Source organism: Lytechinus pictus, chromosome 9, assembly GCF_037042905.1.
Source record: "Lytechinus pictus isolate F3 Inbred chromosome 9, Lp3.0, whole genome shotgun sequence".
NCBI lineage: Eukaryota > Metazoa > Echinodermata > Echinoidea > Temnopleuroida > Toxopneustidae > Lytechinus > Lytechinus pictus.
Genome location: NC_087253.1, coordinates 10,399,008 through 10,410,246, shown reverse-complemented (window position 1 = coordinate 10,410,246; position 11,239 = coordinate 10,399,008). Strand labels below are relative to the sequence as shown.

General features: G+C 36.8%; 1 long non-coding RNA gene across 1 annotated transcript; it reads left to right on the top strand.

Annotated features, from left to right (window-relative positions):
• The first annotated feature begins 3,246 nt into the window (after positions 1 to 3,246).
• LOC135155494 (uncharacterized) lies at positions 3,247 to 9,641 on the top strand. The gene is made up of 3 exons (XR_010294639.1): positions 3,247 to 3,393; positions 6,287 to 6,406; positions 6,765 to 9,641. It is a non-coding gene; the product is annotated as an uncharacterized LOC135155494 (long non-coding RNA).
• Positions 9,642 to 11,239: the final 1,598 nt, after the last annotated feature.

Below are 11,239 nucleotides of genomic sequence, written 5' to 3'. Positions count from 1 at the left end.
GTACAGGAAAATATGAAAATTTCATGCAATACCTTAATGGTACTCTGTCGTACCTGTGTGATACTGCTGTTGTACAAAACTGTATATAGAATTACAACAGGACTTCTGTGGTATCACTCTGTGATAGTTCTGTCATACTTCTGTGGTACATAAAAATATGAAAATTTCATGCAATACCTTAATGGTACTCTGTCGTACCTGTGTGATACTTCTGTTGTACAAAACTGTATAAGGAATTACTACAGGACTCCTGTGGTATCACTCTGTGATAGTTCTACTTCTGTGGTACATAAAAATATGAAAATTTCATGCAATACCTTAATGGTACTCTGTCGTACCTGTGTAATACTTCTGTTGTACATAACTGTATACAATATCACTCTGTGATAGTTATGTCGTACTTCTGTTGTACATGAAAATTCTAAAATATCCTGCAGTACTCCTATGACAACCCTGCGATACTTCTGTTGTATATGAACATTTTTTAAATTTCCTGCAGTACTCCTATTACTAAGCACTTCTATGGAAACCCTGTGATACTTCTGTGGTACATGAACATTTTGAAATTTCCTGCAGTACTCGATCCTATTAAAGACACTTCTATGAAAACCCTGTGATACTTCTGTGGTAAATGAAAATTTTGAAATTTCCTGCAGGACTCAATATAGGCACTTCTAAAATTCTATGGCAACCCCAGTGCTATACTTTCAAAATTTCCTGCGGTACTTCTCATGCAGCCACCCCAGAAATATGACTGAAACTGTATCACAGACGCTACTGGTGTATTTTCTGTGGTACAGTACATGAAAAAATTAGTTTCCTTCAGTACTTGTATGGAAGCCCTGTTTGTACCACAGACTAATTTTTTTATTTCCAGTGAGGGATTTATCTTTTTTTTCAGTTTCGGGAGAGGTCAGTAGCGTATTGAGTCTTATATTTTTAGAAGGCCATATGGCTTAAAAGGGCACCATTCATTTTAAAAAGTACAATTTTTTATATGAAAATTTAATTTTGTGATAGCTAGATTGTGACATATAGGCCCTATTTCAAAATTATATTTCACCCTGTCCCATTGTGTAGGTCTATATCAGCGAGGGGGGGGGGGGGTTATGCCTACTGAGACTCAGAGGTTTTAAGTTTGATAGCTTCTATTTCTACGAGAAAGGGTACTATACGTACTAGATCAAAACTAGGAGCAAAGCGCGAACTGAAAAATGCGAAAAATTATTGACCCCAAAATGGGCAACTTATATTTTGAGGACTATTGTTCGTTTTCAGGGTTATTTCTTTTTCATGCGCTCTTTTAAATTTCAATTATCATTTTTGTTTTGTTTGTTCGCCACTTATTTTTCATAAAAAACAGGATGAATAATAAAAAAATGACTATATTTAAAAGGGTACGTGTTGAAATATACAGGACACACCTAACACTCTTAGAGCTTAATGGTTGTGAGGAAGCCGGGTTGAATTTCAAAGAGATATTGTAATGAATAAAAATATAAGCATGAACGTATTATTCTACTTCATCCATCTCTTTCTAACAATACAAGAAAATAATTGAAGGGGAGGTCAACGCTAGAGATAATCAATAAATAAAGTAAAATTCACAAAACAAAATGCTTAAAATTTATTCAAAATCGGATGACAAATAACGAAGTTAAGTTGAATTTTAAGGATTTGCAATATTCCCATGAAACAGTTTTATTTAGGCATGTCTCATGAATATTCATTAGGTGGGCTGATGATGTCATATCCCATGTTCTTTTGTACAATATATGAAATTAGATTTATTCAACATATTTCTACCAAGAACTTAAACAATTGGAATGACGACTAATTAACCGCATTAGTTATTTAATGCAGCAACTTTACAATGGGGACACATTATTTACACATGTATTGAAAAAATAGATAATCATAATTTCATATCTAACATTAAAAAAGAAAAATGGGAATGTCACATCATCAGCCCACCAAATGAATATTCATGACGATGTGCACACTATCTGTTTTCACAAAATATTGATAAACAATTAACATAAGAAAGTTCAGCGTTGAATGTTGATTAAAAAATAAATCTCAGTTAAAATGCTATCTAAGATTTTGTTTTACACGTTTCATAACCAAGTTTTAATGCGATTCTGGCCCCTTAAAGTTTTTATTGCGAGAAAATACATTTTTCCAAGTTTCCCATCTATTTTTTTATTTATTTTTTTTTAGTAAAAAGGACCTATTTTCTTACAAATATATTATTATAAATAAAATTACTTCAATATTTGTTCTCCTATTCACAATATTTTTTACAGGTGGAATAGGATAAACTAAAAATAGGATATTTAATTTCCATTTTAAGGCCTATTTTTTGCTTTATATCCCCGGTTTATATCTTTGCCACCTTGCAATATGTTAGCCAGGCTGGTTTATATCTATTTCTTTTTAAATCAAATAAAATTGGATATTTTCAATCTATTTTTATGATGCGAAGCTATATATAGTTTGTAAATATGTTTTTTAATTGCAAGAACAATCTTGTATCTCTGTTCACATATGATGGCAGTTTATTTTGCTTCTTTTTTTCTAATTTGTATGAAGTTTGTATCTATATATTTTCAAACTATTTTCCATCCTTAAAGTGTCACAACCGATATCATATTATTTTTTACCTCGTTGGCAAAGTTATTATCTTTTCTTATGTTTCGCTTCAAAATGGTATCTTTATATTTGCTTGTCTTGCTCCTCCACCCCTTATCAAAATACCCTGCCGGCACTTGATCTAAGATTATTTTCTTTTACTACTTGAACCTTATAAAGGGATCTTTCCTTCGATCGCAAGAAAGGATAAAATATGTGTTTTTGAAAAGAAATAAAATTAAAAATACATAGGATTGGAGCTGTGATTTTCCTCATTGCTTTCTTTGTCATCCTACTTGCATACTAGTAGGCCTATATAACATATTTTCAGTAAAATTGTGAGACATGTTTTTAAATCCTATCCTTATATTAAAAAAAAGAATAAAGAGAAAGAAAAAAATTAAAAGACATAGAAAAGAAAAAGAAAGGAAGAAGAAATAAATATTTGAATTTTACTTTATTCAATTCCTTTACGTTAATAATATGATATATAAATGATGGCGAAAATAGTCAAATTGTCTGGTTGCCAAGTAAAAAGTAAGACCCCCCCCCCCCCCCCCCCCCTCCGAGCTCCCCGTACAAACGCACGGACTGTACCGTATACGTGTTTCCGGTTCCGCCATTTGAAAAAAAACGTTCGTAACTGCTCAGCTGAACCCGAAGCTTGATGAAGAAGGCCGTCAATATTTCAACAAAAACTAACAGAATATGGATCAGATTCGGACAACGACTTCTTAAGACATTCACACAACAGGCTAAACAGTAAGTTAGATCCATTTTTCGTAGTTTGGCGCGGCATGCACTTAAATTTCTTCGACTTTTTAATCATTACCGTACGGCCACTGCACTGCCGTTGTTCCCGATCGCTTATCGGGTGGGGGCTGATCTGCGGTGTGCGCGGCCGGGGACGGCCAACGGCTGGCTAAGTTAGTAGTATATTGATTGCGGCGGTGAGGATGTTTGTATTGTCATGATTGTAGCCAGGTCAGGGGTGGGCGCTAATGCAGTTTCGCACCGGCCGATTAATACCAGCATACCTCATCACCAATATTTGTTCCCAAATGTCATGACAAGTCTCTCAGACTCAGTCACATTTGAAGTCAATATATCCACCACTTTTCAAAATATCGTGATCGGGAATGGCTGTAGGCCTAGCCAGGCGGCTTCTAGAGAGTGAAAATCATTTACTAACGTAACTTCGTAAGGTCACTCTCATATGAAGCCAGGGATCCTTTCTCATATACCCACACAGAGGAAGCCAAAACTTGAAACTTTCACCCCCGGCCCCGAGATTTCTACTTTCCTTCTAAAAGATCTAGCCTAACGTTAGACCTAAATCATGTACATGGGATAAAACTTAATTTCCAACATTTCTACGCTCTCGTCGTTATTTTTGAAGAAGAAATTCATTCCAAAAAATGCGAAAAATATCATGATTAGACGGAAGAGACTTGCCCGATGTTTACGCCGCCATCTTGTTTTCTATTGTTCTTCGCCAACGTTACAGACGCGAACTTCGAGACCATGAACTCGATCTGATATTCTGAGTGACAGAGGTGGGATTTTATGGGGGTGGGGAATATAAAATTCATGCAACATCTTGATTTTTAAAAAGAATTAAAACTAATATTCTTACTTTACACAAAGTTTCATTTAGTTCCATGCTTTTATCAGTCTCAAAATTGGTGATTTAGAGCCAACATGAAGTTCCTCACACATATTTATAATTCGCTGCCGATTTCAAAACATTGCATGCGGATGCAATATTCGCGAGATACCGGGCCTGGTCTGACCCGACCGACCTCACACGCATGCGATGTATTGAATATTGATACGTGTGAGAAACTTCATGTTGGCTCTAAATCATCAATTTTGAGACGGATAGAGGCATGGAGAAGAACTGAAACTTTGTGTGCAGGAAGAATATTAGTTTTAATTTTTTTAAAGAGCGTGATGTTGCATGAATTTGATATCCCCCCCCATAAGATCCCACTTTTTGTCACTCGGAATAAGACAGATCCAGTTCACGGTCTCAAAGTTTGGGTAGGTGGAGCGTAGTGTAGCAATAGTGAAGTGGAGTGGAGCCTGCACAAACTTCACTCGAGGTAGGCAATCCCACAAATTTAAAAGAGGTTTCTATAAAATCAAGTCCGGCCTTCTATGAACATGACAAACTTACGAAAAGATGTGAAGTCAATTCACCCTAAATATCATCAATATCCCTCAAATAGCTTCATTTAAGCACTAATTTCTCTTCCGGTTGATAAAATATGGATCCGTCTTTAATTTCCAAAATTGTTCGTCTAACTAGCTAAAGGACGCATGTTTTATCTACATATTAAAGACACTACATAGAAAAGACTAGGCACAAAGACTATTATACATGTAAATCGATGCAAAGCATTACGCGATGTCGGCAAAGTGCCCAATCTTCTTATTGTAAAGACTTTAGCGACAATAACAGACTGTGAGTAAGGTTAAAATGCTCCTCTACTTTTAATGTTTTCATTAGCGCTGTTGTCGGGAACAAAAATCCATGTCGACATGTCGCTTAAAAATTAATCCCGACATCGACAATGTCGACATGAAAAAGGGACCGTAATTTAGCCTGGGCTCCCTAACATAAAAAAAAAGCATTCGATCGTGGAACAACACTCTCAATCAAATATATTCACCTTGACACGAGTGATATCCCCACACTAGATCTATATAATACAGGCTCAGTTCAAGAATTGAGCTTCCAAAATCACCGATTTAATCCACATTTTTTTTCTGGAGAATCAAGTTTTTGTACCAGGATCCGGTTTCGAAAGCATTGCTCAATAACACTCGTAGCCAATTTGAGAATCACCAATTACAACAGTGATCATTGCTGCAAACGCAAGCTCCTCAATTTGACAATGAAAAGTAATGAAAATCGACCGATAATTTCAGTATCACTTCCGCGGCGATCCGTGCAACGATCTCCAAACGAATGAAGGGAAGTTTTCTGTGACTTCGTGATATGAAGTAAGCGCTCAATTGCGGCAGTCACAACTTTGACAAAAACACGTGTTCGCTGCTGCTCACGTTTATGTGAAAAGTAATGCATTGAGGAGCAACGTATTATCAAGCACGGTGAATAGCGCGCGATGGGTACATATTTCCGTGGATGGGTACGGTGAATGCTACTCTCGCTATAACGGGATATCGAGGGCGGCTCGATCGGGCAGGCCGGCCCTGCACTGACGTATTTCTACTGCCGCACAGCTCGCAGATATTCTTTAAGCTGAATAAACCTTTTAATCGCGCCAATTACTGTGGATAAATGCTTCTAACTTTTCAGCTAATCTTTACACTCGTGATTGTAGGCTAGACCCCTTTTTATTTTATGTTTACATGTCGATGTGGGTGCGTGCATGTCGACATGTCGGAATTTTGAAAATCCTTCGTATGTCGACATCAATGTCGATATGAGGCCTATCGACAACAGCACTAGTTTTCATTGATTTTATGTTGAATATTATTAAAGAATATGACTCTTTGCACCTGAATTGTAACACTGAAATATGGAAATGAAGAAGTTTTATCATGTATTTTTATTACATCATGTATTTGTATTAACCTGCAAATAAAATTTTACTATGTCACTCAAATTCATTTCATTTCATTAAAGATTCAAAGAGGGATCTCTGGATGATCGAGCAGCAAGTCCAGCATTATGTGGGAAAGATACTACAGGTGTACACAGAAAAGGCCATGTTCTTGTACAAGACACGGTTGGAGTTCATAAAAGGTGATTATATAGGCATTCACTTCAGTAGATATTATAATTACAAAATTAAGCAGATTGTATTCATGCAGTGGCATACAGTGTAATCCTTGTTAGAAGATGTAGATTTATTCTTCATTGTTTTATTAAAGAGTTTCAATATGTGCTTATGACAATTTGTTTGCATTATAAATTGTTTGTCACTCTTCGGCTTAGTTTGCTTTTATAAGCAAGAATATGCTAAGAGAGATAGCCGCAAGGACCTCATTATCCGATAGATGTGTACTTGTGAAAAGAGGTCTAGATGGGGGCAAAACACTTTATTTCTTGTATTTTTATGTTGTTCATGTTATCGTAATGGTATGTGTTTTTTTTTCTACAGATTAAGCTGCCTCGTGCTATACAGACTTGGATAAAAACAAGCTGTCCAATGAATGGTGACTACTCAAGAGGAGCCAGAAAGTCAACTAAAGCCAGGGTATTTTGGGAGTTGATATGGCCGGGGAAGGGGGGAGGGGGGGTTTCCAGGGCCCCCCCCCCTTCCTTGAGATCTTGACCGCACAATCGCGTCTAACATTGGCACATGGGTTGTCTAGGGCATAATTTACAAAATTAAATTGTAAATTATTTCACGCAAATTGTTAGTAAGTGATAATACTAATTTATGCGTAATTAGAATACAATATCATACTTTTTCCTCTATTGCATTGACTTTGTACACAAAATCACGTTTTTGAGCAATTTTTGGTATGACATGTACTTACATAATGTCACGTTATTACAGAACCACGTACCGGGTGACACAAGATTGGTCTCAAAAGATGCACAAGACTAGAAAGAGGCATGTTTTAAAAAAATTGTGCGACAGCATGGTCGCAAAATTTTTGGAAGGGGGGGGGGGGGGGTCAAATTGGTCCAATTTAACTAAGGGTTAATAACTGGGAGGCTGTTAGCTGCCTTTTTACTTTCAAGTCTTGCACATCTTTTGAGACCAAATTTGTGATGCCTGGGTACGCTGTTCCGAAATTTCGCAACATTTTTATGTATTAATCCAACACAAATACTGTTTCTTGCTAAAAATTCACAATTAGTATACCAGTAATATACATTTATCAAGTCAAATTATTTAATTACATTTATAATCATAAAAGCTTTGATAAAGTATAAAAAAAAACAAAGAGTTGTATGTAGGCCTGGGACTTTCGGGTTTTTTCTCTTCGGGTACCCGTGGTAATTTTCGGGTGGGTACCTGAAAATCATGTCACTTGAAATATGACTGGTGGAAAAACCCCATAGGTGACGTCATCAAGCCAATGCGATGCAAGCCAATTTATGAATGAAAATATAGTAAGCATGCGCATTGCAAGCCTCCCGTGCCCCACGCAGTATTCCATCGAAACAAGTTTCAATAATCTGTCACCTCGTACCAAAATCGACCTAGAATTCCACTTTCCTATATATCATATGAATTATAAAAGGTTTTCTCACCGATACTGCACAGGTAAGCAAATTTTTATTCTTGCTTTTCCGTCAAAATCTTACGAAGTAGCATCGATATTACATCGTGTTCGTGAGTTTGTATCGCTACGTGAACAAAGTCAATTGATTTCCGGGTTTCGGAGCGTCAAATGCGCCAGCCAATCACGATCGTGTTCCCATTTTCGGTTTATGATGAACTAAAAATGGTAACAAGAACGTGATTGGCTGGTGCTTCGTAGGTCGATTTTGGTATGAGGTGACAGAGTATTGCAGACTTGTTTTGACGTAATACTGCGTGGGGCTGAGGCTTGCAATGCGCATGCTTACTATATTTTCATTCATAAATTGGTTTGCGTCGCAGTGGCTGGATGACGTCACTGCGCTGCAAAAGAAACATGGCGATGATTGAACGATCTCGGTCACATCATCATCACTTGAAAACTTGTATATTTATGGATATTTAGAGGGTAATTGGTGAAATTCAAAATGAGGCTTGTGTACTTTTGTAATGAGTTACAATCATGTCTTACACTACGCAATACAAATCAAATACATGTACATTATACTGGTGAGCAATTTTCGGGTATCGGGTATTGATTTTTCTACTCGGGTACCCGGGTTTTAGTCCCAGCCCTAGTTGTATGAAAATTTTCAAAAATAATGAAAGGTAAAAGAAAACAAGATTACAATGTCCATTGCAAGGGGGCTAGTCTAGCTATTCAGGATAATTGGGATTTTATTCAGTTTTTAATTGACATAACATTATGACAAGATCCCTCCATTTAGTGTATAAACAGCACATGGCCATGATTGAAATTCATATAACATTAAAGTATGCAAACCAGGCAGCTACATGTACATGTAGGACTCACTGCTTGTCAATTCTATTGTCTGCCAGGGTCAAGTGACATACAGTGCACATGTATAAGATGTGTGAAAGTACATAAGAAAATCAGCTTTTTATTTTTGTACTGTAACATTGGGTGAACTGGTGATCACTTTGGATATGATGCTCTTCATATTGGTTTATTTTATGTATATGAATTTTTGGATAATCATTAAGAATTAAAGCCATTTACTTAATATATGGAAGCATAAGCCCATCAAAGAACAGAATTATGTCATGTACAGCTAATTCATTTTGCGTGATATTACAATTGTAATTGTTTACTTGAGCAAGTAATTTGAATTGCTGCATGACCTAAACAATGACATGTTCCAATTCGAATAGTAACATGACCTAAAGAAGAGTTACTCCACCTCGATTGAGAGTGCTTATGTTAAATAATTGATGTTGCTACTTCAAATAATTGAGGTCAATCAAATTGGTCATAATTATTCAAGTCAATTTTGAGCTATATGTCATAATTAATTAGGTCATATACTAATTGAAATTACTAAATGACTCGAGTAGGTATGAATTCACATTGCCACATGACCTTAATTATTTTATGTAGCAACATCAAGTATTGAACGTCATTTAGTTATCAATTATGACATGTAGCAAATCAAATTACATGCCGCAATTTCGTGTTTATGATGGGCTCATGCTTACATTCATATATAACCCTTCAATACGTAGTTGGAGCAATTCTTAGACAAGAAGACTGTGTAAAATGATATGCCTATTCAATGTCAAAAAGGTTAATGTCTCAATAGATTTGATCTACGTTTTGGCAAAGTAATCTTATGTTCATATTTTTTCTAACCTATGGTGAACGTTCTAAATCATGTGAAATTCATTCAAAAATATCTTTCAGTATTTATGGACTTAAGTGAATTCTGAGCAAAATGAAGTGATTATGATTACGTTCATGTACTTTAAGTTTATACTGGTGATCAACACATCATAATTTCATCCCTTACTGTATGTGCACCATGCATTATCTGGGGCCCGTTGCAGAAAGAGTTGCGTTTAAACGCAAGCCAAAAAATCAAACGCAAGTCCCAAATGCGCGCTGTTGATTGGTTGAAAATCAAGTTGCGCATGATTTTTAGAGTTGCGATTGATTGCAACTCTTTCTGCAACGGGCCCCTGTACATGCAGAAGTGGTTATCCATTGTTTCATAACATGGTTGAGTAAAGGATGTTCTGCTTTTAGTATTAAGCCAATCGGGTGTTGACAAGAAGGGGAAAATGCAATTGCTCAGCTATTACAGTTTTTTTTGCAACCATAATACTGGTTAAGCCTTGGTTACATTCGCCGGCTCGTGGCCTTACGTCGAGTCAAAATTAACAGTCTTAATCATCCTTGTACCAGCTACTACCAGCTACACGTGGGTGGTTTGTACAGGAATACCTAAAACTGCTGATTTTGTCTCGCCGTAAGGCAACCGGTCATGGAATGTGACCAAGGTATTAATAATAATCGCTTAATGTTGTGTTAGAGGGAAGGATTCTGGGTCGAATCTAGCTTTCTTTATGTGATCTCAAAATGGCAGCAATGTATGAATAGTGAAAGTAGTTCATGTGGCATCTCAATGTTCATGGATATAAATCTTTGTACATGTCTTATCCTAAAGATGAAATGTTACTGCATTATTCTAGCAGTCATTTATGATATCAAAGATGTTCTATACTGTGCATAATACAGCTCATACATAATAAAGGTATGTGAATATGCTTTTAACGTCTTTGCAAATTTGTGGGTTTTTTCACGCCTCTTTTCATTAGTCAAGATGTCAAAGTTGTTGTGCTGGATCACAGGAAATTCTTACAAACTACTACGCCTAACAAACCAGTGCAGGACGGTGTCGTGAGAAAATCGCACAGACTACTACAGGACAATACCATAGGATTGTCACAGGAAATCAACAAGAATACCCCTGCAGGATTACCACAGTAAAGTATCACAAGAAGGCTGCAGGATGAGACCAATAATGCCACAGAAGATATCAAAGATCAGTATCACAGGAATACCACAGGACAGTACTGCAGGAATTGTCCTGCGGTAAGGTCTCTTGGTATTCCTGCAGTACTGTCCTGTAGTACTGTTCTGTAGTACTTTCCTGTGATACTGGTCTGCGGAATTCCTAAAGTACTGTCCTGTCATACTGTCCTGTGATACTATTTATCACCACAGGATAGTATCACAGGACAGTACTACAGGAATACCAGACCAGTATCACAGGACAGTACTACAGGAATACCTGACCAGTATCACAGGACAGTACTACAGGAATACCAGACCAGTATCACAGGACAGTACTACAGGAATACCAGACCAGTATCACAGGACAGTACTACAGGAATACCAGTCCAGTATCACAGGACAGTACTACGGGACACAGTACCAGAAGCCTGCGGTACTCCTGTAGTACTGTCCTGCGATACTGTTCTGTAGTACTTCCCTGTGATACTGGTCTGCGGTATTCCTG